We start from the raw sequence: 26992 nt of genomic DNA, 5'->3' as shown, positions 1-26992 counted from the left end.
GTCTGGGACAGACCAGTTCCTGCTGTGTGTTGGATTTTGTTGATTCTGATGAAAGTGTGCTGAAATTCGCAGACTGAATAAACGTGAGCCGGAGTTCCACTAAAATTCCTCCTGTCTCCCGAGTCTTCCTCTGCACTCTCCCACACCGGCCTTCTACAGCCGACGCTCCACCACAACTATATAAGTGAATTTCCCTGTTTCTAGCTTTTCCCCAAACACTTCACTGCAGCAAAAGCAAACCAGCAAATGGTGGCACAGGAGTTCTCATGAGTGCATTTGTTTCATTCTTGCTAATTTTCTGACCAATGATTTGTTGTTAAGACCATTAAAAGCTTAATGTTTTCCCATGTTGGGCTTGGCCTGTTTTTTTCCTTTTTGCCTAGGAGTGTGTGTAGTCTATGTAGTATGTAGTCAGGTAGTCTTTCCCTGAGACCATTGTCAGGAATCCCACAGACTATTCTGTCTCTCACTAGTGAATCTCTTTAATCTCCAAATTCACAAGTCTTACTCAGTGTGTGCAGTTCAGCAAGGTACTGGTCAAAACTCACTCCTTGTTTCTGGTCAGCAGAGAAAAACTTCTATCTCTCAGAAGTGACTTTCTGGTTTGGCACAAAGAATTCCTCAAATTTTGCCATAAGAACAGTCAGTGTTAAATTTGCATCGTCAAGCTGAAAGCTATTAGAAATGTCTAGTATAAAATGTGTGTGTGTGTGTGTGTGTGTGTGCACTAAAGAAAAAAGAAAAAGAGAAGGTCACTGTGAATTGATTTCAGTGGGTTTGATCATCTAGCAGTTTGAAATGTCCCTTTTATAATGAATCAAAAAGCCTCCTGGTTCAATTATACTGACAGATTCACTGATTTTGAAGAGCAATAAAATGACATTTCTACAGTAAAATTCTACTTTCTATTTCTAAATGAATTGATTGCTATTGGGAGCATAGAGCAGGTGACTGTAAACTGATCTGAGTGGCTTTGAGATTTGAAATGTCCATTTTATTTCAGCAGGAAGTTGAAGAAAAATATTAATATTTTGGTTTCAGAGACTTCCTCTGTGAAATGCTCCATCTATACTTTTTAACATTTTATTCATGCTTAGATTTATAATAATAATAATAATAATAATAATAATAATACAGTTTCTTAAATGATGTTTTTATTTTTATTTGCGTTAATGATTTATACCGTCTCTATAAACTTGATCGATTTTGCTCATTATTTAAAAGTAAAAGTGTAAATATAAAAACGTTTACCTTGTATACTCATAAACACTGTGAACTGTTGTGTGCTGCTTTTGTTATTTATTTAAAGTTCATTTTGTATAAAAGTGAAGTTGCTTTGGTTGTGTAGGAGCTCGCGGACGCTCGCTTTCCGCTTTCGGTGTTATTACCGCTAAGTGTCTAAAAGCCGCGCCCCTGAATTGCACGAGCGGCTAGATTAACCGCAGTCTCGCCTGCGCTCGTGCCCCGGCGCCTCACATGTGCATGCCCATGTACTGTAGCTCTCCGTGCAGCTCGCGCTCTCTGTGGCTCTGGCATCGCTGCCGTTTATTTAATTCATTTATTTATTTTTTCCAAAAAACTCTCCAGTGCTCGCCAGTCCCTATTTCTGACACCATGTTATGCTTTTAACAACACGACAGAAAGCTTCAACGTCCTTTCAGCTACTTTATTACACATAACTTTAAGCACGCGCACACACAGCATTAGTCCAACAACTGGTGCCCTTCTCTAAACTGTCCGGTCAGCAACACACACAAGCGGAACCAAAATTGCATGTTATCAGGCACATCACTCTCTGTAGAGAGATTTATCTGCCTCTCGTAGCCACAGAATTTATATATGTGATGTATGTATAATTTTCATGTTCTGCCTTTTCTCAGATGGTGTCTGATGTCACTTTATTTACTTCTGTCATTTACACTTGCTACTCTACTGGCCCACATTAACACAGCCGGAGCAGCACGGGTTCAGATCATCACTGGAGAGAAAACTGAATATGCCAACATTATAACAAACTAATCCAAAGTAAATATAGATACATTCTCAGATATTATAGAATAACGCTGAAAACATATATTAAATACACACTATGGCAAGCACAGGATTCACAATATTGACTTATTGTGATTTTTATAAATTTTACATTTAAATAGCAGATTCAGGCAAATGCAAGTGTGTTATTTTATATCTTATGTGTACCATTGTTATATCAGGTTACGAAATGAATGCTCTAGAAGGCTGTTTCCATCATGCTGTTTTGTGTAAGAAGGCTGCTATACAAGTGACTTTTAAAGACTTTGTGTAAAAATAACAGAAGGAGGATTGGTGAATGTGTTTCTAACCCAGATTTTGTGAGATTTTGTGAAATTTTTCATAATATTCCTTTTTTTTTCAAAGCTCACACAGTTAGCACAGAGTGGACTGAACTGTGGATCAGATTTCCAGCAAATCTCTGTGGATTGGCTACACTAAATTGCGCTTAAGTGTGAATGAGTGTGTTTTCCAGGATGTATTCCCACATTGCACCCAGTGTTCCCAGGATAGTCTCCAGATCCACCGTGACCCTGAGCAGGATAAAGTGCTTACTGAACATGTATGAATGAATGAACATGGATCTAATCTGCATTTTTGATTGTGAGGTTAACTGCTGTACTGAGCTGCATGTTGGTAGAGAAGAGAAGACTTCTGAAAAACTGAACTCAGTGTTGAGAAATATATGTAACCAACTTTAAAAAAGATTGTAAAGGAAGTATGATGTAGTATTTGCAATAAATATCACTGTCATATGAATATTTTCCCTGAAACCTTCTTGCATTTACTCCAGGGCTCGTAGAACCATAGTTACACTCTTAACTACTATTTCAACCTTCTTAACTGCAGGAGTGGTGAGAATCAACTGGATAACGTATGCCACCATGTCATGAGGAACACACACAGGAAGAGCTTATTACCAGAGTATGTAGTTCTTCTTAGGCTTGGCACAAGAAGTAGTGTAGGACTTAGTAGTCCTTAAAGGACTCTAGCACAAGGAGGAGGGGGATTACTGTTATGGCTGCCATCATCAGTCCTGACATCCTCAACTCTAGTTGGTACTGTACATAGTGACCTGGCTGAATCTGACTGGCAAGCTTAATAATGTCACATGTTGTAGTGACAAAGTGGCATTCTCAGTAAATCTAGTCTAGGCCTGCTTCTTGGTGAGCGTATATAGGAGACAAAATAAGACGTGGCATTCTTTAATAAATAAAAACTGTAATTTTTGCCAAATTGCAGTGGTAGAAGTGGAATAAAACACTACAACATGAACTGTAAGAAAATGGCATCGTACCATTCTGCTGATGATTATTTTCTTATAACAGCACATCTCATCTTGTTTTATAGACAAAAATGAAATAAATTATGTTTTCTGGTTTTGTACACAGTGCTTCTAAAATCCTACAAGGTTTCTGGAGTGGTGGATCAAATAAATTGAAACTTAAATAGTTTAATGCACTTAACACACTAAAAGCACTGAGACAAGTGTTCTAAATAGAAGCTATAATAATGAAGCAAAATGTACAAAAGCACAAGGTTTTGCACAATTCACATAGATACTCTGACACAAAGAAGAGTCACACAAGATTACTTTGTATTTGTCACCACAGACAATTCCCTGCCAGACCAGCAGAGGGCATCTCTCTCATAGTATGAATTTCTTCCTTGGTTGTTCCACTGATTTCCTGCACACACCTGTCTTGTGTTTCCCCTGATTGGTTCCCATTTATAAGTTCTGTGTTTTCCCTCCTTAGTTACTTAGCATTTGTGTTCATGAGTAGATATTGTCTAGTTTATGTTATGGTGTTTGTAGAGGATTTTTATCATTAGACATTGTCACAAAGCAACTTTACAGCTCTACCCCAAATTTCTAACAATATGCGAAGGAAATAATTGTATTTTCCTGTACATGTATGAGACAATAAAGGCCTTCTTTCTTCTTTCTGCAGAAATCTGGATGTAGATTTAGATCTCTAATGAGCAATTATCTGTAGACCAGCTGTAGTAGCAGCTTTATTGCACAAGATGTCGCCAATTAGCTGCTTAGCCGTAGCTCTATAATCAAAAAACGAATAAAGTGAAGAGAAGTGACTTGTGGCCAAGTATGGTGACCCATACTCGGAATTTGTGCTCTGCATTTAACCCATCCAAGTGCACACACACAGTAGTGAACACACACCCGGAGCAGTGGGCAGCCGTTTTTTTTTTTTTTTTTTTTTTTTTTGCTGCGGCGCCCGGGGAGCAGTTGGGGGTTCGGTGCCTTGCTCAAGGGTCTCACCTCAGTCGTGGTATTGAGAGTGGGAGAGAGCGCTGGTCATTCACTCCCCCCACCTACAATCCCTGCCGGACCCGAGACTCGAACTCACAACCTTCAGATTCACCTTCGGGTTGCAAGTCCGACTCTCTATCCGTTAGGCCACGACTGCCTCTGTTAAAAAACATAATTAAATTTTTTTTTTTTTTTTACATTTTAAGCTCTTCAAACTCTAATAACCCATATTAATAATTACAATTATACACTTATGATTAAGCTGACTTTTGATAATGAGTCATGATCATCACTCATGACCAGCCTCTAAGTGCTCCTCAGCTCACACATGGTAAATGTGTCTTTATTACTTCCTGTAAGTCTAGGGAAACACACTTGCTGGTGAATATACTGATGGACATTACAGCTTTGTCCCAAACACTAGGACTCATGTGTGTTGAAATTATTGAAGTTAATGTTGCAGCTTATGTCCAGTTTTGCTTTTAATATACTCACTAAAATCACATGATCCGTGTTGAATTATTATTATTGTTATTAGTTGTAGTAGTATTTTTTTATTATTTATAAAGCAGGTCATCTGTCATTTTCACTGAATTGTAAAGGAAGATTTGTCACATTGCAACACGTACAAGTTTGGCTCCTGAAGTCTACTTGGGTCCCTCAAGCTTCCTATGAGTCATCTAAAAAACTTCACTTGAGCTGATAAAGTACAGAAACAGCCCTTAAGATCAAGATTAAGGTGAGGAGAAACTGTACAAATTTGAAAGACTAAAAGTATTTTTTAATGCATTGATTTGTTTATTTAGATAAAAATTTCTTTTAAAAAAAGGCTACACAGAAGCGCTGAGAAAATGGCACCTAAGAGAGACAATGATGATACTATGAAGTATGATAAAAGCACCACATGAGAAAATATATGAATAGCTATTAATACTACATATAAAAATAAATTAGGTAATGGAAAGAGTGATGAAGATATTTACCAAAAAGAGAAATGACATAGCGTTGTTGTGGTTTCCTGAAAACCAAACTATATAAGAGAGAGACACTCAGGCAGTGTGACAGTGTGTGTGTGTGTTTCACTTTGAGGGACTGGTGTGCGTGTTTGTGTAGAAGAATCAGTAATGATGAAGTGCTTGTATCTTTTGTCTGTTGTGTTTCACGTCGCTGCAGGTGAGTGAAGTTATTTTCTATTTTCTATTACAGAAAGGAGAGAGAATATTAGCCAGTTCTTAGTTCAGCTGCTTTGTGTTTAGTTCATGTGCTTTCTGTCCAGACTGGGTTTACAGTAGGCCGTAGTTCAGCCCTGTTCCTGAACAACCAAACCAACACTGTAAAATGTTTATCATTTAGAGTTTTAATTAACAACTTTACTTACTACAGTGTCATAATATTAATAGGGACAACAGTGTTGAACACATTCAATGGAAATATGTGAATTTTTTCTTCCTGATTAACTTCAGTCTAAAATGTACTGATGAAGAGAGGTGGGCTAATGAATAAGGAGGATTCTATAGTGAGATTATTTTACATCCCTATAATACTTACAGTGTATGTTTTTACACATTTACTGAATTATATCTCTCACAATCTGTCTTGTTGAATATATCTATAATAACTCAAAGCATAATAGAAATGTTATTTTCCTGTAACTTGTATGTCACTTCCTCATGCTGGTCTTAGCTATAAATAGATGCGTGTGAATTTCACACCTTTTTCTGCTGTCCCTCTGTCACTGACCACCAGCTTCACTTCCTACATTACGCCTTATTTGCAGTTTTTTTTTTTTTTTGTTTGTTTAAAAAAAGTGCCTTTATTAATACTCTGTTCACATTTTCAAAACTCACAACAGCAGTCTATATGGACAGAAGTGTGTATCAATTTTTATTGCTTTGACACAAAAATGAATAACCTCAGCTTTCAAAATTCATGAATTCTTTTCTCACTCAAACTCAATCTCCAACAAAACCCTGTATATACTTTTTTTTTTTCACTTTACATACGGTTTTCAAAACGAATCAGTACAAGTTCAAAATCAAACAACGAGGTACTTTTTATTTTAAAAAATAAAATTGTAAGGAATAAATAAACAAATCACAGCAGATTTCCAATTTAGCCTTACCCAGGTGTTCTGATTTTCACTTCATTACCATCTATACAAAAGGAGAAATCTGTGGACCTGTGAGCAGCGTGGTGATGCAGTGGGTAGCGTTGTCTCCTCACAGCTCCAGGGTTCCTGCTTCAATCCTGAGCTCAGGGTCCCATCTGTGTGGAGTTTCTGTGCTTGTTCTCCCGATGGCCATGTAGGTTTCCTCTGGTTTCATCTCTCTTCCTAAAACATGTCATTAGGAGTATTGGCTAAGACAAATTGTTCCTTGTTATGATTGTGGGTGTGTCTGGTTACTGCAGTTGACTGGTATACAATCCAGGGTGTATTTCTGGTATACTCCAGGTATATGTTGTTGAGAGAGAGAAAGCCTTTGCTACTGTTCTGGTAGAATGAGTTGGTTTTGAGGCGTGTGTGAAGTGTTTCAATAGTTATAGTGCATTATGGATGTGAGGTTAACTGCTGTACTGAGCTGCACGCTGGTAAAAACCAACTGTGTGAAGAGTTTTGAAAAAGTGAACATAGTATTGAGAAATGTCAGTAAGTAATTATAAAAACATGATAACTGATCATTTTAAAGAAATCTGCACATTCTGTAGTACAGGGTTGCCAACTTTGGTTACCTGGCTGCAGTGAGATTTATGAATCAAATCACCTTTTTTGCTGTGCGGAAATGAGAATTAGGGGGTAAAATGTGCACAACGGTCATGAAAACAATATAAATGTAAATATACATTTTATGCTTTTATTCTGAAGTAAAATAGGACAGACATTTTCCTGACATGTTTTATGAACCTATTTTGTTGAATGGTCTTTATATTCAGAGGGTGCAGATTGAGTTTTTAATCATCTGCAGAGGTGGCTCATATGTGTAGCATGGTTCCATCTGAGAACCAAGCTGTGCCACTGTTGCAAGTCTTTGGAACCTGGGTGCACCTGTTAAACGGCTCTTCATGGCACTCAAGTGTGCCCATATGATGTCTGTTCGGTGGAATTCTTTCTCCCCATCCACCTTGACCAGGGCAGATTTCCAGACCCTTTCTGGAATGTCTGTGTCTAGCATTTGAAACTCCTCACCCATGCTGTCCTGTTGTTTGGCATCGTCAAATGGTAGATTATTATTGTATCTGGAAAAATGTATTTTAAAAAAAGTCAATCTTCAATATTATGAAATTCTGTAAATAAAACTGCAACTAATTCTTCATCACCAACTTAGCCAAACAGGACAAAAAAAAAGAGCAGTTCTGAAGGGCCAAAAAAGGCAACGAACCATCTCTTTATCTCACAGCAGAAGCATGCTGCCCTCACCACAGATCAATAACTTATTGCAGTTTTCATAAAAAAAAGTTAACATTTCTAGTCACTTTTATTCACCTGGCAGTTGGTTTTCTTGTCCTAGAAGGTCAACAGTCTCTAAACTTGTCATTTTGAAAGCTATAGGCTTCAGGAACTTTGACATTAGCTTTCATATGAAACTGCTTATGTGAAATACAGAGATATTAACCTCCCAAAAACAACTGTACACATTACACTTACTGAAATAGTGAAATCAAGTTCCTACCCATGAAGGAGATGGAGGCATGGTTCTTGTCTCTGGAATAACAGATTAAACTCAATAAATGTAGGTAGAAGTGCTCAATAACAGAGAAGATGAACTTCAGTGGTTGGATCCTGAAAACAGGTACGGAGTCTCACAAATCTGGCTTGCCTTTCATCTACAAAATAAGTACAGTTTATTAAAGCTGAAGTGTGTAATTTTTGCACAACTAGCGTCACCAAAGAAAACCGCAAAAATAAGCACTTTGATTTTTTTAGTGCCACAGAGATACAGTGTTTACAGTTTCAGAAAATTAACCTACAAATGGCTTACTTATAGTTGTCTCTGCTTAATAAGATGGGGTAGGAGAAAGTATTTTAACACTGAAAAGGTTACACACATCAGCTAGAGAGTCCTTCTGTAAATTAGTTTCATTATTTATATGAATAATAATCAAAAGGAACTTTTACCAACCTGTGGAGTCGCTCCACAAAATGCTCTAAAGCAGCTCTTTACAGCATTGTAGAGACGGAGTATACGATTCACAGCGAGGTCCAAACTGAGCCATCTGATGCTCAAATGCTGCAGTAACTCCATGTACTTTGTGTCACAAAACACACAGAACTCTTCAATAAATAAAATATTTAAATTATTATACAAGTATTATACAAGTAGTATGGCCCTTCAATAAATGATTGCCATTTCATCTCACAATATTCACAAAGTACAATATATGTGTTATGCAAGGATAACTTGCCGTCAAGCATGCTCTTCCTCTTTGTGCTGGATTTGAACCAGTATGCAAGATCAACACAAAAATCCTGAACATCAAAGCCTGATATCTGGGGGGTAAATAAAACATTATGTTAGTCATATTAACGACTGTTATACATGCACACACAGATCCACTTCTTGTCCATCTAACTGTCGCATCAACTGACGGACAGTTTCTCTGTCTGTGATCATCCCGGACATCCAACATTTCTGCTGTATCCACTGATAGCCATGTTGTCGTTCTGATGTCTGAAGCTGCTGGTGTATAAAATATGCCACTTCGGCTTCATCTGTTTTGTTGCGTCTCCACCACAACTGGTTTCTGCATAACGTTCTCTCAAGAGTCTGGAGACATAGGTTTATGTTGTGACTCTTCCAATAAAATCAAGATCTCTCTATTTGTGAAACCAAAATAATCCTCTATACTGTTTTCCATAATCGTACAAGCCATGACAAATGCGACTAAGAAAACTTGTAATTGCAAAAAAAAGTTGAAATGACCTTTTTAATGTTTTTCTCCGGGGCGGAAACGGGCTTCAGACCCGCGCGCTATCAATCCCCGGGTGATGACGGTGTAGATGACTCGTCATATTAGATGTATCGCCATGAGCATACGGCACTCGGGTCGAGTAATGTCTACAAAGACTGACTGTTTTTTCAACTTTTTTTGATCATCGCAGTTGTAACTGATTGCAAACCCAAAATTATGGTGGCCCTAAAGTGCAAAACACTTTAACAAACCAAAAACGCAATAGCATTAACTCAAAACGGAAAGGGTAGGTCCTGATCGAACATCAATCAATGCTCGTTTCTGATTGGACACGGAGTATGACTATCAAAATGTAAAGGAACTATGATTTTCAGTCTGCTGATATCTTAGACTAGCGAAAACGCTTGAATGATTCGAGTTCTTTTCTTCTGTTTCACAAACTGTAATGTGAAATGTGCCCTTACTGTGGCAAAAGCTTGAAGCCGTTCCAAGCTTCACTGTGGTTAAGCAGACAGTCTTCCTGAAACCACGGTTAATCAAGCTGCAGTAAAATATTACGGCGCGGCTTTTAGACACTTAGCGGTAATAGCGCTGAAGTCAGAAAGCGAGCGCCCGCGAGCTCTTACACAACCAAAGCAACTTAACTTTCTACATAACGACCAATTTAAATAAATAAGTAACAAAACAAACACACAATTTACAGTATCTATGAGTATACAGGCTAAAAGTTTACATTTAAAAAATGGGCAAATCAATCAATTTAAAGAGAGTGCTTAAAGCATTACGCCTAAAATAGCATCATTTAAAAACCTTTATTATTATTATTATTATTATTATTATTATTATTATTTAGTGAAGCTTGGCAAAGCTTCAAAGCTTTTGCCACAGTAAGGGCAAAACATTTCAATTTGTGAATGTTTTCAATTTGTCCAGAAAATACTTCCAGAGTATTCAGTAGATTGTGAGTTTTTGTATGTTTGTTTCTGTAGGCTGTGCTCTCTCTGCTGATAATCAGGTAGTAATCACACGACACAAAGGTGGTTCAGTGCTGTTACCCTGCTCCTGCTCTGACCTGCACACCAAACCTCAGAAACTCACCTGGATGAGCTACAGAACAGGAGATTGGACAGAAATGTTAAATGATGAACACTACCGTGGCAGACTTCAGCTGTTTAATAACATTTCTCCTGCTAATCTGTCTCTGCTCATATCTGACCTGAGAGAAGAGGATCAGAGAGTCTACAGATGCAGAACTGAGAAGGAACACAGAGACATCTGGCTTTATGTTAAAGGTAAAGCATTTAAATACACAATAAAAGCTGATATTCACTGTGAAAGCAGACTTCATGAGTCTTCAAATGAATTATAGTCACATACGTAATAAAAATGTCTACTCCATTTACCATAACTAAAGGGGAATTAATCCAGGAGTCATATTGTGACACATCAGTATCAAGTGATAAATGGCAGTAAATACTGATTATGGTATCAGACTGAGCTGACCTTCGGAATGCTATCAGATTGGATTTGACATTTCTCAGTCTAATCTATGATTTATTTTGGTAACACTGTAGTGTTTATAGAGCTACATGACACCTGTATAATCCCTTCATGACAACTGACATAAGCCTACATAAACCAAACAGCTCTAACCCGGGTTAATTAAAGGTTAACAGCTTTCATGACGCTGGTTACCAACTTTCTCAGTAAACCCTGGTTTTAACCCTACACTATTTATTTAAACCTACACTAACCGCAAAAAAAAAAAAAAAAAAAAAAACCTACCGTTGCGGCTGCTAAAGCTGGAGAAAATTACTGATTGTGTAAATGAATAAGTTTATTTTTATAGACTCACAATGAGAATAAACCGATTAAAACTTATAACCAACATTTCATGTAACAGGCCTATAAAAGTAAATTTTTAATTAAATATTAATAAAATAAATATCAATTCATGAATATTAGGACAGGAATAATGGCACCGCATGTAAATATGTTCCACTCGGAAAGAACCGCACAGCAACACACACAGTTTGCGGTTCAGTGCGCGCGCGGCTTCTGCGTGTCAGAGTTTTAATGTGCGGCTCAAGAAGCAGGCATGATAAACTGCACCATCTGCCCAATATCAGTATCTTTCATCCAGATGGTCATCGGGAAAATCCAGGGGATTGTGTCTGTCCCTAAAAATTCTTTCCCTTCCAACTGCCTTCTTATTATTTGCGCTCCAGAGGATTCTCCACAAACGCTGAAGCCATCGCTACAAACACTAAAGGGTTAACTTTCCCGCGTCAGAGTTCTCTCACTTTTCCCTTTTTAATATGTATTAATTATACATATTAATACATAATGTTTTTATGCAAGGTGTATAACTTAACTGGAATAATTATGTCCCATTATAAGAGCATCATTAGCTGAAATACAATAAGTAAAACTGATATTATAGATTATTAAAGATTTAGCAGTTATTAGAATAAAAATAAGCCAGTATAGGTTCAGTATTGTGTATCAGAGTCCTGATATTGGATTCATATAGAGAATTTAAACAGGTGATTGGCACATTGTTTAAAAATCTCTTCTGGTTTGCAGCAGAAAATGTTGTGATTTACAAGCAGGGAATATTAATAATTGCAGTGCTTCTATTATTAACTGTAAATGTTATGTTTACAGGCTGTGAGCTGGTGAAGAAGGCAGAGGAAGAGGACGTGACTGTGTTCACAGGAGAGTCTGTAGTTCTGCCCTGCGTCTGCACTGACCTACAGGCCAAACCACAGTCTCTAAAATGGCAGTTTTCATTACCAACAACTGAAATCAGTCACTTTCAGGAAATTTACCCTGAACAGACTGGACATTACAGAAACAGAGTCAAACTGGTCAGAAACTCTCCAGGAAACCTCTCTCTACTCATATCAGAACTGACTGAAGAGGACCATGGAATCTACACATGTTCTGTACAGGCTGATAGAAGAGATTTCAGATTATCTGTTAAAGGTACATTTTTTCATTAATGACTGTGAGCATGCTTTACTCCAGTGTCATGTGCCATATTACTAACAGTGATAAAAACAGTCATTAGTTTTAATAAGTTTTGTCTTTTCAGTAGGAAGAAGCGAAACTTCAACACACTCGAGGAAAACAGACACAACACCTCCATCAGAACAGCCTCAGAGTAAAACAACAAACTCTCCACCTGCATCATCCTCAACAACACTGGAAGGTAAACAGCAAACTCACAGCAGCCTCCCTCTAGGTGCCAAAACTTTTCATCAGCAATGAACGGTTTCGGTTCGGTATTTGCTATGTTCAGGAAAAAAGAAATACTACTGCCAAATCCAAAGAAAGAATACTCTTTTATTTGGTAACGAACCCTTTAACTATGGAAAAAAAAATTTAAAAAAGGTAATCGCGACATTTCTGACTTTTTTCTCTTGAGTGTTGTTCTTATAGAGCCTATTTATAGAGAATGATTGATGCTTTATCACTGCATTCTTTATAACTCACTAAATACATTAATATGAGTTCAAACTCGAGTAGGTTAACACACAATGGCCCACGACTGTTATACACAGACAGATCCACACAGAATAAAGTCAGAATTGTGAGATATAAAGTCGCAGTTACCTTTTTAATGTTTTTCTCCGGGGCGGAAACGGGCTTCATACCCGCGCGCTATCAATCCCCGGGTGATGACGGTGTAGATGACGTCATATTAGATGTATCGCCATGAGCATACGGCACTCGCGTCGAGCAAAGTCTACAAACACTGACTGTTTTCTCTACATGTTTTTCACCATCGCAGTTGAAACTGATTGCAAACCCAAAATGTTCCCAGACAGGAGGCTTATATGATGCAGGGGGCGGCTCTATCAGCGGCTTGTCTCCTCCGCTTGCCATGTTAAACTGCAACACACCAACACGTGCAGAACGGTGATGTCATCAACTCATTTACATACAGTGCAGTTAATTGGACAACTTCTCTTTGACCCACGTGATACACAGGAGGAGCGAATCCATCTACAGAGCCATGCAGGGGCATTAGTGGAGCTGTCTGTCTATTTCACACTTTGTTTTCTTCACCAGAACAGATGTTACAGATGCATCATCAGTCTTTAGATTAACTGCAGTGCAAATGCGTTTTTCTTTTACACCCCTAGTGTCTAACCACAGCTGTGTAACTACAAGTGGCTCTCTGGGATTTAAAAAAATACACACATGATCACAAGATAGTGTAACACACACAGTAGTTAGGAACTGGGCTGAGAAACAAGAGATTAGGGGTTTTGAGTCCAGCTGATGATGTTCCACTACTGACCCTGTGTGTTTAATAAACCTCTTAATGACAAACTGGACAATTCCTTCAACCTCATGACTTGTTTTTTACTCTCACCATCTGCTGTGAGCTTTATATTGACAGAGGTGAACCTTTCCTAATCAAACCCAACCCTAAAATATGGTACAATCCTAACTACACAAAATATAAACAATAAACATCATTATCTGCTTACTGGATGTACCAAATCTCAGATTATCCTAATATATATATTTTCAATATAAAATAATAATATGGAAATTAAATAATTTAAGTTCCATATTCATTAATAATTATCAATTCTTATTAAAACTAAGTACATTTTTTCATTAATGACTGTGAGCATGCTTTACTCCAGTGTCATGTGCCATATTAGTAACAGTGATAAAAACAGTCATCAGTTTTAATAAGTTTTTTTTTTTCACTAGGAGGAAGTGAAACGTCAACACAGTCAAGGAAAACAGACACAACACCTCCATCAGAACAGCCTCAGAGTAAAACAAACTCTCCACCTGCATCATCCTCAACAACACTGGAAGGTAAACAGCAAACTCACAGCAGCCTCCCTCTAGGTGCCAAAACTTTTCATCAGCAATGAAAACACACATCTTTATTATTACATTTATTAACATTTTTGGTGTTTTATTACAGTTTTCGGCATCATGGCGGTTTTACTGTTGGCGATACCCGGTGTAGTGACATTTATTTGTTGGAGACGCAGAGGTATATATACACACACGCACATACACACACACACACAAACAAACAGATTTTGAGATTGAGTAACTAGGTAAAATTTGTGGGTGTTTTTTTTCCCCCATTTTTTTCTACTGGGAATCAGATCAAGGCAATAAAGTTAAAATTTTATAAATTTAGTTACAATTAGTAACTAAATAAGTCAGTCAGTAATTCAGTAAGATACTTTCACGTTCAATAAAAACTGCAAAATAAAGTTTAAAATGTGGCTCTTTGCATCACTCAGGGTTAATGTATATGAGGTGAAGCAGAACAGCAGCCTCCACACTTTACCTGATTACTTCAAATAGTGACATTCTGTGGTTACCACTAGAGGTGTGATTTCTGAGGTCTTTTCTCTTTAGGAGGAAGATGTGGAAAGAACATAATTACTGAAGGACGTCCAGACTGTAAAGGAAAGCAGGAGGATCGGGTTAGTGTACATGCAGGCCTGGGTTCAGCTGCATTTTTATTATCATGTGACATCTTTAAGTCTTCGAGTCCTACTGTGTTCTTAATTTGATCTCCATTCAATTCTGCATGGCTTCTACAATAATCAGTTATAACAGATTTGTTTCTAGCTTTAGAGATTTAGTTGTATTTGTGATGCGCTGCAGGTAACACACATGAACCACACATGCTTTCACTGAACAGTGAGTTATAGGAAAGTATCTTCTGCTGCTTCTATCAGAACAACACATGGTCAAGAAGTCAGATTTGGAAATTTGTGACTTTACAGGATTTTACTTGCTTTTTGGAGTCAGTGGTAAAAGACAGAATTTTTATGTTTGTTATATGTGTAATTTTCATCTTCTGTCTTTTCACAGACTGTACCTGATGTTACTTACTCTACTGTAACCCACATTAACACAGCCGGAGCAGCACGAGTCCAGATCAACGCTGGAGAGAAAACTGAATATGCCAGCATTATAACTAATCCAAAGTAAATACAGATACATTTATATACATAATTTTTTTTTTGTACAATGAAAAGCAAATACAGCAGATTCATCCAGAGTATTGTGTTACATTTACTTATGTTAGCTAAGGGTATTGTTCTGTATTCACTTTGTCTGTTAATGAATAAAAAACTGGATAAAACTGGATGGATAATCTTGCTAACTATATTTTGAGTGTACATGTAATTTTGTATCTTATGCATACCATTCTTATATCAGGTTAAGAAATGAATGTTCTAGAAGTTTTATTGCCATCACACTATTTTGTGTAAAAAGACTACTATATGCTGTTTGTAGCCAAATGTAAAAATATGACAGTGTGCTTGTTGAGTGTGGAGTATTACACAGTATTCTCTGTGCACGGCATGGAACAACGTCGGTTAACTGACGCTGTGAGAAAGAGGAAGCAGCCGTTCTCCCATCAGCCCCCATGCTGCCCTGGCCTCAATCATGCGGTTACTCTGACATGCTGAGTGGCTCACAGTGGCGCAGAAGTTCCAAGAAAACTCTATGTATGTATGCAGCTGTGGTTTTCTTACCACGAGATAACTGCCAGAGATGAGAATCACCCAGATACTTTCCTCTGTGTGTGTGTGTGTGTATATGTGTGTGTGTGCGCATGCTGAGACCATTCAACAGTCACAAAGTGTTTTATGTCAGTATCTGCAATAAATATCACTGTCATATGGACATCTTTTACTGGAACCTATTTGCATTTACTCTGGTTATTCAGGGTTCATAGAACCATAGTTACATACTTTACAAGGGTCCTACTTACTCTATATCAACCTTAACAAAAATTGCAACAGTAAGTTACATCACACAACTGGAATAATTCCAATAAACAAAATTCTATAATATCAGTAATGAGATAAAACCATGTATACAAGTCATGGAAACATACACCACTGAAAGTACATCTGGTACTAATGTAATTTTATGGATAGAGGAGAATTGTTTTCAGTGTATATCAGTATAGAGGAGAGCAGGGCACAATCTAACACATTTTGGTTTTTGCTTAATAGATTAACAAATATTTAAGTTAGAATATTCATGTTTTTATAAAAGCAGCATATACAACTCTGCTACAAATGAACACTTGAACTTGCACCTACTGTTCATGTACAATTCCACAGAAAGTAGGTAAGTTTAACTGTAACACACAGAGGGTTAGTTTGCTAGAAAAGCCTGATAAATTAGTGCCAATAAAGTTAATTCAATACAATTAGTTGGCAGGAAACGCATGACGATTCTCACTGTGTCTGATTCGCTCAAGTTTACTTATGTGTGTCTCCTTGTGCCCTCAGGCTGGCTCATAACCTGAGAGACAGAAAAGAGCATGCAACACACACACACACAGAGCGTGAACTTGACCTTGACAGAGTGAAAGCTGTGAGTCTGGGACAGACCAGTTCCTGCTGTGTGTTGGATTCTGTTGATTCTGATGAAAGTGCGCTGAAATTCATGGACTGAATAAACGTGAGCCGGAGTTCCACTAAAATTCCTCCTGTCTCCCGAGTCTTCCTCTGCACTCTCCCATACCGGCCTTCTACAGCCGACGCTCCACCACAACTATATAAGTGAATTTCCCTGTTTCTAGCTTTTCCCCAAACACTTCACTGCAGCAAAAGCAAACCAGCAAATGGTGGCACAGGAGGTCTCAGGAGTGCATTTGTTTAATTCTTGCTAATTTTCTTACCAATGATTTGTTGTTAAGACCATTAAAAGCTTAATGTTTTCCCATTTTGGGCTTGGCCCTTTTCTTTTTGCCTAGGAGTGTGTGTATTCTATGTAGTATGTAGTCAGGTAGTCTTTCCCTGAGACCATTGTCAGGAATCCCACAGACTATTCTGTCTCTCACTAGTGAATCTCTTTAATCTCCAAATTCACAAGTCTTACTCAGTGTGTGCAGTTCAGCAAGGTACTGGTCAAAACTCACTCCTTGTTTCTGGTCAGCAGAGAAAAACTTCTATCTCTCAGAAGTGACTTTCTGGCTTGGCACAAACAATTCCTCAAATCTTACCATAAGAACAGTCAGTGTTAAATTTGCATCGTCAAGCTGAAAGCTATTAGAAATGTCCAGTGCATCTTCAGCCATTACATGCAAAAAGATGGATGCTTGTAGCTTTTCATCATCCCCTCCTGCACCGCCTGCAGCAAGACAGATGCTGAACCTCTGCGTGAACCGTTTCCAGTTATCAGCAAGATTACCGCTGAGCTGCATAGGTGATGGTGGATTGAACTTCTCCATGACGGGAAAACACTCAAAGTTCTCTTCCTTTGTTTCAACGCTGACTCTCCGAACTGCTTTTGTGTGCATCTGTGCGCTGCTCTGCACCCGGCTCACCTGACTGCGGTTAAACCAGCTGCTCTTCCTGAAACAACGGGTAATCTAGCCGCTCGTGCAATTCGGGGGCGCGGCTTTTAGACACTTAGCGGTAATAACACCGAAAGCGGAAAGCGAGCGTTAATATAATGTGGATCTATATAATATAGTGGATCTGTTAATATAATTGGGCCAAGGGGCTATTTTGATTCATTAGAAAATGAACATTTCAGATTGGTAGTGATGATCAAACCCACTGAGATTAGTTCACAGTGAGCTACTCTATGCTCACAATAATAATGAAATAATTTTACTGTAGAATTTCAGTATTTTAGTAATTTTAGAAAGTATTTCCTTTTCAAAGTCAATGGATCTGTCAATATAATTGTGCCAGCAGGCACTTTTCAATCCAGTATAAAATCGACATTTCAAATTGGTAGATGATCAAACCCATGTACAACAGTTCATAATGAGTTACTCTATGGTCTCAATAAAGATTAATTAATTCTGCTGTAGACTCTTTAAGTAATTGCTCTTCGAACTCACAAGATCTGTCAGTATAATTGAACCAGGAGGCTATTTTGATAATATATTCAATATTTTATTTATTTTGTTTCTTTTTAAAAATTTGCTTAATTATTTACTTAATTTACTGATTTAATGGTGTTTGCAGTAAAGAAACAAATTTTCTACTTGTTCTTATATTATCCTTTTGGTTAGTATTTCTGACACCATGTTTTGCTTTTAACAACACGACAGAAAGCTTCAACGTCCTTTCAGCTACTTTATTATACATAAGTTTAAGCACGCGCACTCACAGCATTAGTCCAACAACCGGTGCCCTTCTCTAAAGTGTCCGGTCAGCAACACACACAAGCGGAACCAAAATTACATGTTATCAGGCACAACATCACAGTCTTTACAGGATTTTACTTGCCTCTTGGAGCCACAGAATTTATATATGTGATATATGTATAATTTTCATGTTCTGTCTTTTCTCAGATGGTGTCTGATGTCACTTTATTTACTGCTGTCATTTACACTTGCTACTCTACTGGCCCACATTAACACAGCCGGAGCAGCACGGGTCCAGATCATCACTGGAGAGAAAACTGAATATGCCAGCATTATAACAAACTAATCTAAAGTAAATAGAGATACATTCTCAGATATTATAGAATAATGCTGAAAACATATATTAAATACACACTATGGCAAGCACAGGATCCACAATATTGACTTTTTGTGATTTTTCATAAATTTTACAGTTAAATAGCAGATTCAGGCATATGCATGTGTGTGTTACATTTACTTATGTTAGCTAAGGGTATTGTTCTGCATTCACTGTTAATCATTAAAAACTGCTGAGGGATAATCTTGCTAATTATATTTTGAGTGTACGTGTCATTTTATATCTTATGTGTACCATTGTTATATCAGGTTAAGAAATGAATGCTCTAGAAGGCTGTTTCCATCATGCTGTTTTGTGTAAGAAGACTGCTATACAAGTTCTTGTTTGTGACTTTTAAAGACTTTGGGTGAAAAAAAAAAAAAAGGAGGAGGATTGTTGAATCTGACTGGACTGAATGTGTTTCTAACCTAGCTTTTGTGAAATTTTCGTAATAGCCCTTATAGTTTGTTACTACTACTAATGCTACTGAGTTCACAGTTAGCACAGCAGCGGTCTGAGTGGACTGAACTGTGGATCAGTTTTGATTGCTTTGAGACAAAAGGTATTCAATAATCTCATCGTACAAAATTCATGAATTCTTTTTTCACACAAATTCAACTTCCCGCAAATCTCTGAGTATGTACTGCACATTTTTCCAAACTGTTGAGTATACTTTATAAAATAAACAAAATAGTATTTTTTTAAAATGTATTCAAAATCTAATAGGAAAAAACTTAATAAATTAATAAATTATCAGTCAGTCAATCACAGCTGATTCCCAGTTTAGCTGAAGATCTACCCACTTTGTTTCTTTCTATACATTAGGGGACATGTTTGGGTCTATGGGCAGCACAGTGGTACAGCAGGTAGCATTGCTGCCTCACAGCTCCAGGATCCCCAGTTCAATCCTGAGCTCAGCTCACTGTCTGTATGGAGTTTCACATGTTCTCCGCATGTCCATGTGGGTTTCCTTCCACCTCCCAAAAACTTGCCAGTGGATTGGCTACACTAAATTGCACCTAAGTGTGAATGAGTGTGTTTTCCAGGATGTATTCCCACATTGCACCCAGTGTTCCCAGGATAGTCTCCAGATCCACTATGACCCTGAGCAGGATAAAGTGCTTACTGAAGATGCATGAATGAATGAACATGGATCTAATCTGCATTTTTGGCTGTGAGGTTAACTGCTGTACTGAGCTGCATGTTGGTTGAGAAGAGTTCTGAAAAACTGAACTCAGTGTTGAGAAATATACATAACCAACTATAAATAAAAAAAAAATATTGTAAAGGAAGTATGACATAGTATTTGCAGTAAATATCACTGTAATATGGACAGTTTTCTCTGAAACCTACTTGCATTTACTCTGGTTATCCCAGGCTCATAGAACCATAGTTACATAGTTAACTACTATTTCAACCTTCTTAACTGCAGGAGTGGTGAGAATAAAATAACATATGCCACCATGTCATGAGGAACACACACAGGAAGACTTTATTATCAGCTTAATAATGTCACATGCTGTAGTGACAAAGTGACATTCTCAGTACATCTAGTCTAGGCTTGCTTCTTCGTGGGCATATATAGGAGACAAAATAAGATGTGTCATTCTTTAATAAATAAAAACTGTAATTTTTGCCAAATTGCAGTGATATAAATGGAATAAAATGCTGTGATATGTACTGTAGGAAAACGGCATCATGCCATTATGTTGTTGATTATTTTCCTATAACAGCCCATCTCATCTTGTTTTCTAGACAAAAATGAAATAAATTAATGAAGCAGGCTAGTGCAGAGATCTGGTTTTCTACACAGTGCCTCTAAAATCCTCCAATGTTTCTGGAGTGGTGAATCAAATAAATCAAAATTAAATCATTCAATGCAATTAGCAGATTAAAAAAAAACTGAACCCATTGTTCTAAATAGAAACAATAATAATGAAGCAAAATATACAAATGTATGAGGTTTTGCACAATTTACGCAGATACTGACACAAAGAAGAGTCATTAAAACAGAAAAGATCACTTTATATTTGTCACCACAGACAATTCCCTGCCAGACCAGCAGAGGGCATCTCTCTCATAGTATGAATTTCGTCCTTGGTTGTTCCACTGATTTCCTGTACACACCTGTCTTTTGTTTCTCCTGATTGGTTCCTATTTATAAATTTTGTGTTTTCACTCCTTGGTTACTTAGCATTTTTTTTTTTTCATTAGAAGTTATTATCTAGTTTATGGTGTTTGTAGAGAACTTTTATCATTAGACATTGTCACAAAGCAGCTTTACAGCTCTACCACAAATTTCTACCAGTATGTGAAGGAAACTAATAGTATTGTCCTGTACATGTATATGAGACAATAAAGGCCTTCTTTCTTCTTTCTGCAAAAATCTGGATGAGGATTTAGATCTCTAATGAGCAATTATCTGTAGACCAGCTGTAGTAGCAGCTTTATGGCACAAGATGTCTCCACTTAGGCACTTAACCAGAGCTCTATAATCAAAGAATAAATAAATAATTAAATAAAACAACCACTTTTTCTCCATTTTAAGCCTTTTAAATTCTAATAAATTGTGTTAATGATAACAATTGTACTCTTATGGTTAATCTTACTTTTCATAAGGAGTCATGATCATCACTCATGACCAGCCTCTAAGTGCTCCTCAGCTCACACATGGTAAATGTGTCTTTATTACTTCCTGTAAGTCTAGGGAAACACACTTGCTGGTGAATATACTGATGGACATTACAGCTTTGTTCCTAACACTAGAATTCATGTGTGCTGAAATTAGTGAAGTTAATGTTGCAGCTCATGCCCAGTTTTTCTTTTAATGTACTCACTAAAGTCACATGATCTATGCTGAATTATTATTATTAGGGGAGCAAGTACAGAAGGTGCATAGGAACCCTATTGTTATTCTGTGTTTTCTTATTTAGGGCCCAAGCACTGAATGTGCACAGGGCCCTATTGTTTTCCTGAAGATTATTTTATTATTAGTAGTAGTAGTAGTAGTAGTATCATTATTATTATTTTCAAGGTTTCGGGGGCTTTGGGGGCCTTTAAAATGCTCAAACATTCATGAAATTTGGCACACACATTAGAGTCATCAGCCATTAGGCCCGGGCAAAGGGTAGCACATGGGAGTGGTGGGGGCTGTGCAGCGCCCCTTTTACCCGGTACATAAACTTGGTGCATATATTGTACATTCTTGTACGTATATGTAGGAAAGTCAGTAACGACATTGTTCTCATCGACCCGAACAACTTTCACACTGACCATCATTAGCTCCGCCAGGAAGTCGGCCATTTTGGATTCTGTGAAAAGTGCATGCTGTTAACTTTTAAATACTCCTCTGTGACACTGCAGGACCGTAAAAGGCTGCAAACACACACACACACACACAGAGACATTAAGTGCGGGGGAACGTGCTCTTTATTATCCTTAAAGTGAAAGTGAAACTTATGGTGCAGGAGTAGGGTGTGGGAAGTGAGGCTTGGTGTAGGCAGTGAAGTCTGGGGCTTGGGGTGGTGAACTTGCAGTGGCGGCGCGGCGGCGAGACTGTGAGGATACAACAGGCCGGCTTAGACACCGGAAGGGTCACACAGTAGTAAAAGCTCGTCTTTTTCGCTTACGTCGCTGACTAGGTGGCATACAAAGACACGGAATTGTGTAACTATAACTTTCACTTACCTCCCTCCTGCTAGCGTGGCCGCGAGCTCCTTTTATAGCTCCTCGTCTTCTCCGGGAGGGTGAAGAGGAGCCGCGCCACTGATTGGCCGCCAGCCGTGCTGTGTTATTTCGCTCCGCCCCACAGACACGCGCACTCCGGCTGTCCAAAACAAACGCGGTGCTGAAAGGGCGATGCCTTCAGTCGCGCGAGGAGCGTTTGATGTTTTACGTGCGCGGGCTGCCGGCCCGCCGTCACATCCTCCTAGGGGATTCACGTGATTGTCACCAAACTTGGTCAACATTATGCCAAGACATTGAGGATGCTAAACTGCGAAGGGATTTTTGATATCTCGAACGCTTTCGCCATGGCGAGGCAATTCATTTATGGCGAAAAAGGGAAACAGGAAGTGTCTCATATCTTCTGAGTGCATTGAGTGATTTAGATGAAACTTGAGCTGTTTGTGTGGTACTGGGGGCTGAGCACATGGATGTGACTATTTTGACTCACAGTCATAGCGCCACCAACTGGCAGCAGGAAGTGTGTGACTTACAACAGACTTTGCAATAATCCTCTTATTTTTACCTGAATTGCCTCAAACTTGGTCAGAATAATGTCAAGACACGGCTGAGGTAAAATTGTGAAAGGATTTTTGATATCTTAAATAGTGTTGCCATGGTAACGCATCAAATATTAATACTCTTTTCGGGTGTTTTTGAGGCTCTTAGCATGCTTAAAAGTTCATGAAAGTTGGCACACACGTCAGAGCTGTCGGCTGTTAGGTGTAGGCAGAATGTAAGATATGGGCGTGGAAGGGAGCTCTGTAGTGGCCCCTTTTGACTAAAGTGGTGGGGTCAATTTCAACTACAGTCACCAATCTCGGTACATATATTGTTCTCATCAAGCCGGACAACTTTCAAAATGACAGTCATTAGCTCCACCCAACAGGAAGTAGGTCATTTTGGATTTAATGTGGATTTTTTTGAAAATTGCAGGCTCTGAACTTGTAAATACTCCTCCGAGGGGATTCACGTGATTGTCATCAAATTTGGTCAACACTATGCCAAGACACTGAAGATGCAAAATTTCAAACGGATTTTTGATTTCTCGAATGGTTTAAGGCAATATATTTACGGCAAAAAAAGGGAAACAGGAAGTGTCTCATATCTTCTGCATGCATTGAGTGATTTAGATCGAACTTCAGCTGGATGTTTGGTCATGGGGGCTGAGCACATGGATGTGACTATTGTGAGTCAAGGTCATAGCACCACCAACTAGCAGCAGGAAGTGTGTCACTTAAAACAGGCTTTTAAATACTCTTCTTATTTTTACCAGGATTGTCTCAAACTTGGCCCAAATCGCCTCAAACAAAGTTACTCTATAGCACTCGCTTCACTATGCCTTGTTTTCACACACATATGGTGGCGAAGGCACCATAGTGCTTGGGCTCATCAGCACTGCTTGCAGCTATATTCTTCTCATGCTTCTTCTTCTTCTTCATCTTCTTCTGCTGGCTAGGGTGTCTATGGCAGCCCCTTAGAACTGTTTGGTAAAAATGTTGTGAAATTTAGCACACTGATTGGGGAGGGTCTAAGGAACTTTCTGACCAAATTTGGGCAAAGTGTTGCCAACATTCTAGCGCCACCATCGGGTAAATTTGGGCCTAATTTGGAAGTACATTTATGGTCATAACTTTTGAACCGTGTGTCTAAGATTTAAAAGCCAGGCATCCCTGGATTCCATAGGTCGAGACAAGTGCAATGCAATTTCTGGCTAATGAGATTTTCTGCCATCTTGGATTTTGTCAAAAACAGTTTTTTTTTCGCAACTTTTTGCAATCACCAAATTTGGCACACGTCATTGACAAACTAAGCCTCACAAAAGTTATCAAAATGATTTTGAATATTTCAAATGGTTTGTCCGTAATGGACCAACGAATCTGAGGGTGGAGCCACCAAACAGGAACTGAGGCTGTACCTCAGCAACGACATTGCGCATTGACACAAAACTTGGTAGGCATCTTCAGGACCATGGCCTGAGACTATGCAACAAATTTCATGCCAGAGCCACCTACTGGTCAAAAGTAACAATAACATGCTAAAAAATGCTTACATCTAACTGCCATTTTTACTATTCCTCCTCCAAATTTTGTCCAATCTTCATCAAATTTGGCTCACACCATCATGACATCTATCTAACCAATACTGCAGCAATGCCACCTGCTGCCCATTTGTTCATCTTGTTTCCTCCTACACTCAGAGAATTCCACCACTGTCAGTCGTCAAAACATACACATCATGAGTGAAACTAAAAATCACTCTTGAATCCCTTTGCTTAATGTTATTGCTCTGCTTTCCTGTGATTGCTTAGGCAGCAGTTGTATCGTGTCTGTGAATGTGTGGCTCTCACCAATTCTGGGTGCCTGGCCCCTGAAAATGCTGCATGCAGCTTTAATAATTACTATTATTAGTTGTAGTAGTATTTTTTTTAGATTTATAAAGTGCCATCAGTCATTTTTGCTGAATTAAAAAGGAAAATTTGTCACATTGCAATACGTTCAGTAAAAGTTTGGCTCCTGAAGTCTACTGTTGTGTTGACTCTGTCCCTCAAGCTTCCTAGGGGTCATCAAACAAACTTCATTTGAGCTGATAAAGTATAGAAACAGCCCTTAAGGTCGAGGCGAGGAGAAATTGTACAATCTGAAAGACTAAGAGCATTTTAGCATTTTAAGCATTTTTAATGCATTCATTTGTTTATTTAGGTAAAATTTCATCTAAAGAAAAAGACTGCATGCAAGCATTGAGAAAATGGCACCTAAGACAGACAACAAGGAAGATACTATGACATATGATAAAACCACCACATGAGAAAATACATGAATAGCTATTAATACTGCATATAAAAATACATTAGGTAATGGAAAGAGTGATGAAAAGATTTTCTAAAAAGAGAAATACAACAGTGGTTGTTGAGGTTTCCTGAAAACCAAACTATATAAAAGAGAGACACTCAGGAAGTGTGACAGAGTGTGTGTGTTTCACCTTAAGGGACTGGTGTGTGTGTGTAGAAGAATCAGTAATGATGAAGTGCTTGTATCTTTTGTCTGTTGTGTTTCACGTCGCTGCAGGTGAGTGAAGTTATTTTCTATTTTCTATTACAGAAAGGAGAGAGAATATTAGCCAGTTCTTAGTTCAGCTGCTTTGTGTTTAGTTCATGTGCTTTCTGTCCAGACTGGGTTTACAGTAGGCCGTAGTTCAGCCCTGTTCCTGACAAACCAAACCAACACTGTAAAATGTTTATCATTTAGAGTTTTAATTAACAACAACTTTACTTACTACAGGATTTTTTCTTCCTGATTAACTTTAGAAGAGAGGTGGGCTAATGAATAAGGAGGATTCTACAGTGAGATTATTTTACATCCCTATAATACTTACAGTGTATGTTTTTACACATTTACTGAATTACATCTCACAGTCTGTGTCGTATTGAATATATCTATAATAACTCATAAAGCATTATAGAAAAGTTATTTTCCCGTAACTTGTACATCACTTCCTCATGCTGCTCTTAGCTGTAAATAGATGTGTGTGAATTTCACACCTTTTTCTGCTGTCCCTCTGTCAGTGACCACCAGCTTCACTTCCTACATTACGCCTCATTTACAGTTTTTACATTTAGTTAAATGCATTTATGAAAAGTCTTCACACAGTTAGAACAGCAGCAGTCTATGTGGACTGAAATGTGTATCAATTTTTATTGTTTTGACACAAAAAGGACTGAATAACCTCAGCTTTCAAAATTCATGAAATCTTTTCTCACTCAAACTGAACCTCGAACAAAACTCTGTCTATCTACAAATTATTTTTCACATGTTCACATACGGTTTTCAAAACTAATCAATACAAGTTCAAAACCAAACAAAGTGGTATGTTTTATAATAATAAAACAATTAAAACTAAAGAATAAAATAACATAAATAAATAGACAGATAGACAAATAAAGAATCACTGCTGATTTCCAATTTAGCCTTATGCAGCTATGACTCAAATTAGTTTTAAATTATAGTTTATATATTAGGAATATATAATTGATTACTCAATTGTACATAGACTTTAGCACTCAGTAATTAACTGTTCAACATGTTCATATACACCAGTATCGTTGGACCCCTCAGTCGCTAATGTAAAAAGCTGATTGCAGAGGTCACAGTGCTGGTCTTAGTCTTAGTCCTGGCAGAAGAATATCTTTGGGCAATCTGTGAGGGAAACACTCTCTGAGGAATGGGCTCAAGTGGTCAGAGAAAACTGGTGGAATGTTGTGCTGCACCATGGTGACTGCCATCTTAACCTGCAGATGACGTCATATTAGATGTATTGCCATGAGCATACGGCACTCGCGTCGAGCAAAGTCTACAAACACTGACTGTTTTCAACATTTTTTTCAGCATTGCAGTTGTAACGGAGTGCAAACCCAAGACTACGGTGGCCCTCAAGTGCAAAGACTTTAACAAACCAAAAACGCAATAGCATTAACTCAAAACGGAAAGGGTAGGTCCTTACTGAACATCAATCAATGCTCGTTTCTGATTGGACACAGGGTATGACTATCAAAGTGTAAAGG

At 38.1% G+C, this 26992-nt stretch overlaps 1 long non-coding RNA gene across 2 annotated transcripts; it reads right to left on the bottom strand.

Moving 5' to 3' along the window:
• Nucleotides 1–5645: 5645 nt before the first annotated feature.
• LOC128317878 (uncharacterized) lies at nucleotides 5646–10585 on the bottom strand. 2 transcript variants are annotated; one of them, XR_008301307.1, is made up of 3 exons: nucleotides 8422–10585; nucleotides 7947–8125; nucleotides 5646–7537 (listed from the first exon to the last, which is right to left on the bottom strand). It is a non-coding gene; the product is annotated as an uncharacterized LOC128317878 (long non-coding RNA). The 2 variants fall into 2 exon arrangements; XR_008301306.1 differs by having other exon boundaries at nucleotides 5648–7537; nucleotides 7972–8125; nucleotides 8422–10572.
• Between the last annotated feature and the right edge of the window lie 16407 nt (nucleotides 10586–26992).

This window comes from Pangasianodon hypophthalmus, chromosome 30, assembly GCF_027358585.1.
Source record: "Pangasianodon hypophthalmus isolate fPanHyp1 chromosome 30, fPanHyp1.pri, whole genome shotgun sequence".
In the NCBI taxonomy this organism is placed as follows: domain Eukaryota; kingdom Metazoa; phylum Chordata; class Actinopteri; order Siluriformes; family Pangasiidae; genus Pangasianodon; species Pangasianodon hypophthalmus.
The sequence above is the reverse complement of the archived record's forward strand: the minus strand, read 5'-3'. Positions and strand labels throughout refer to the sequence as shown.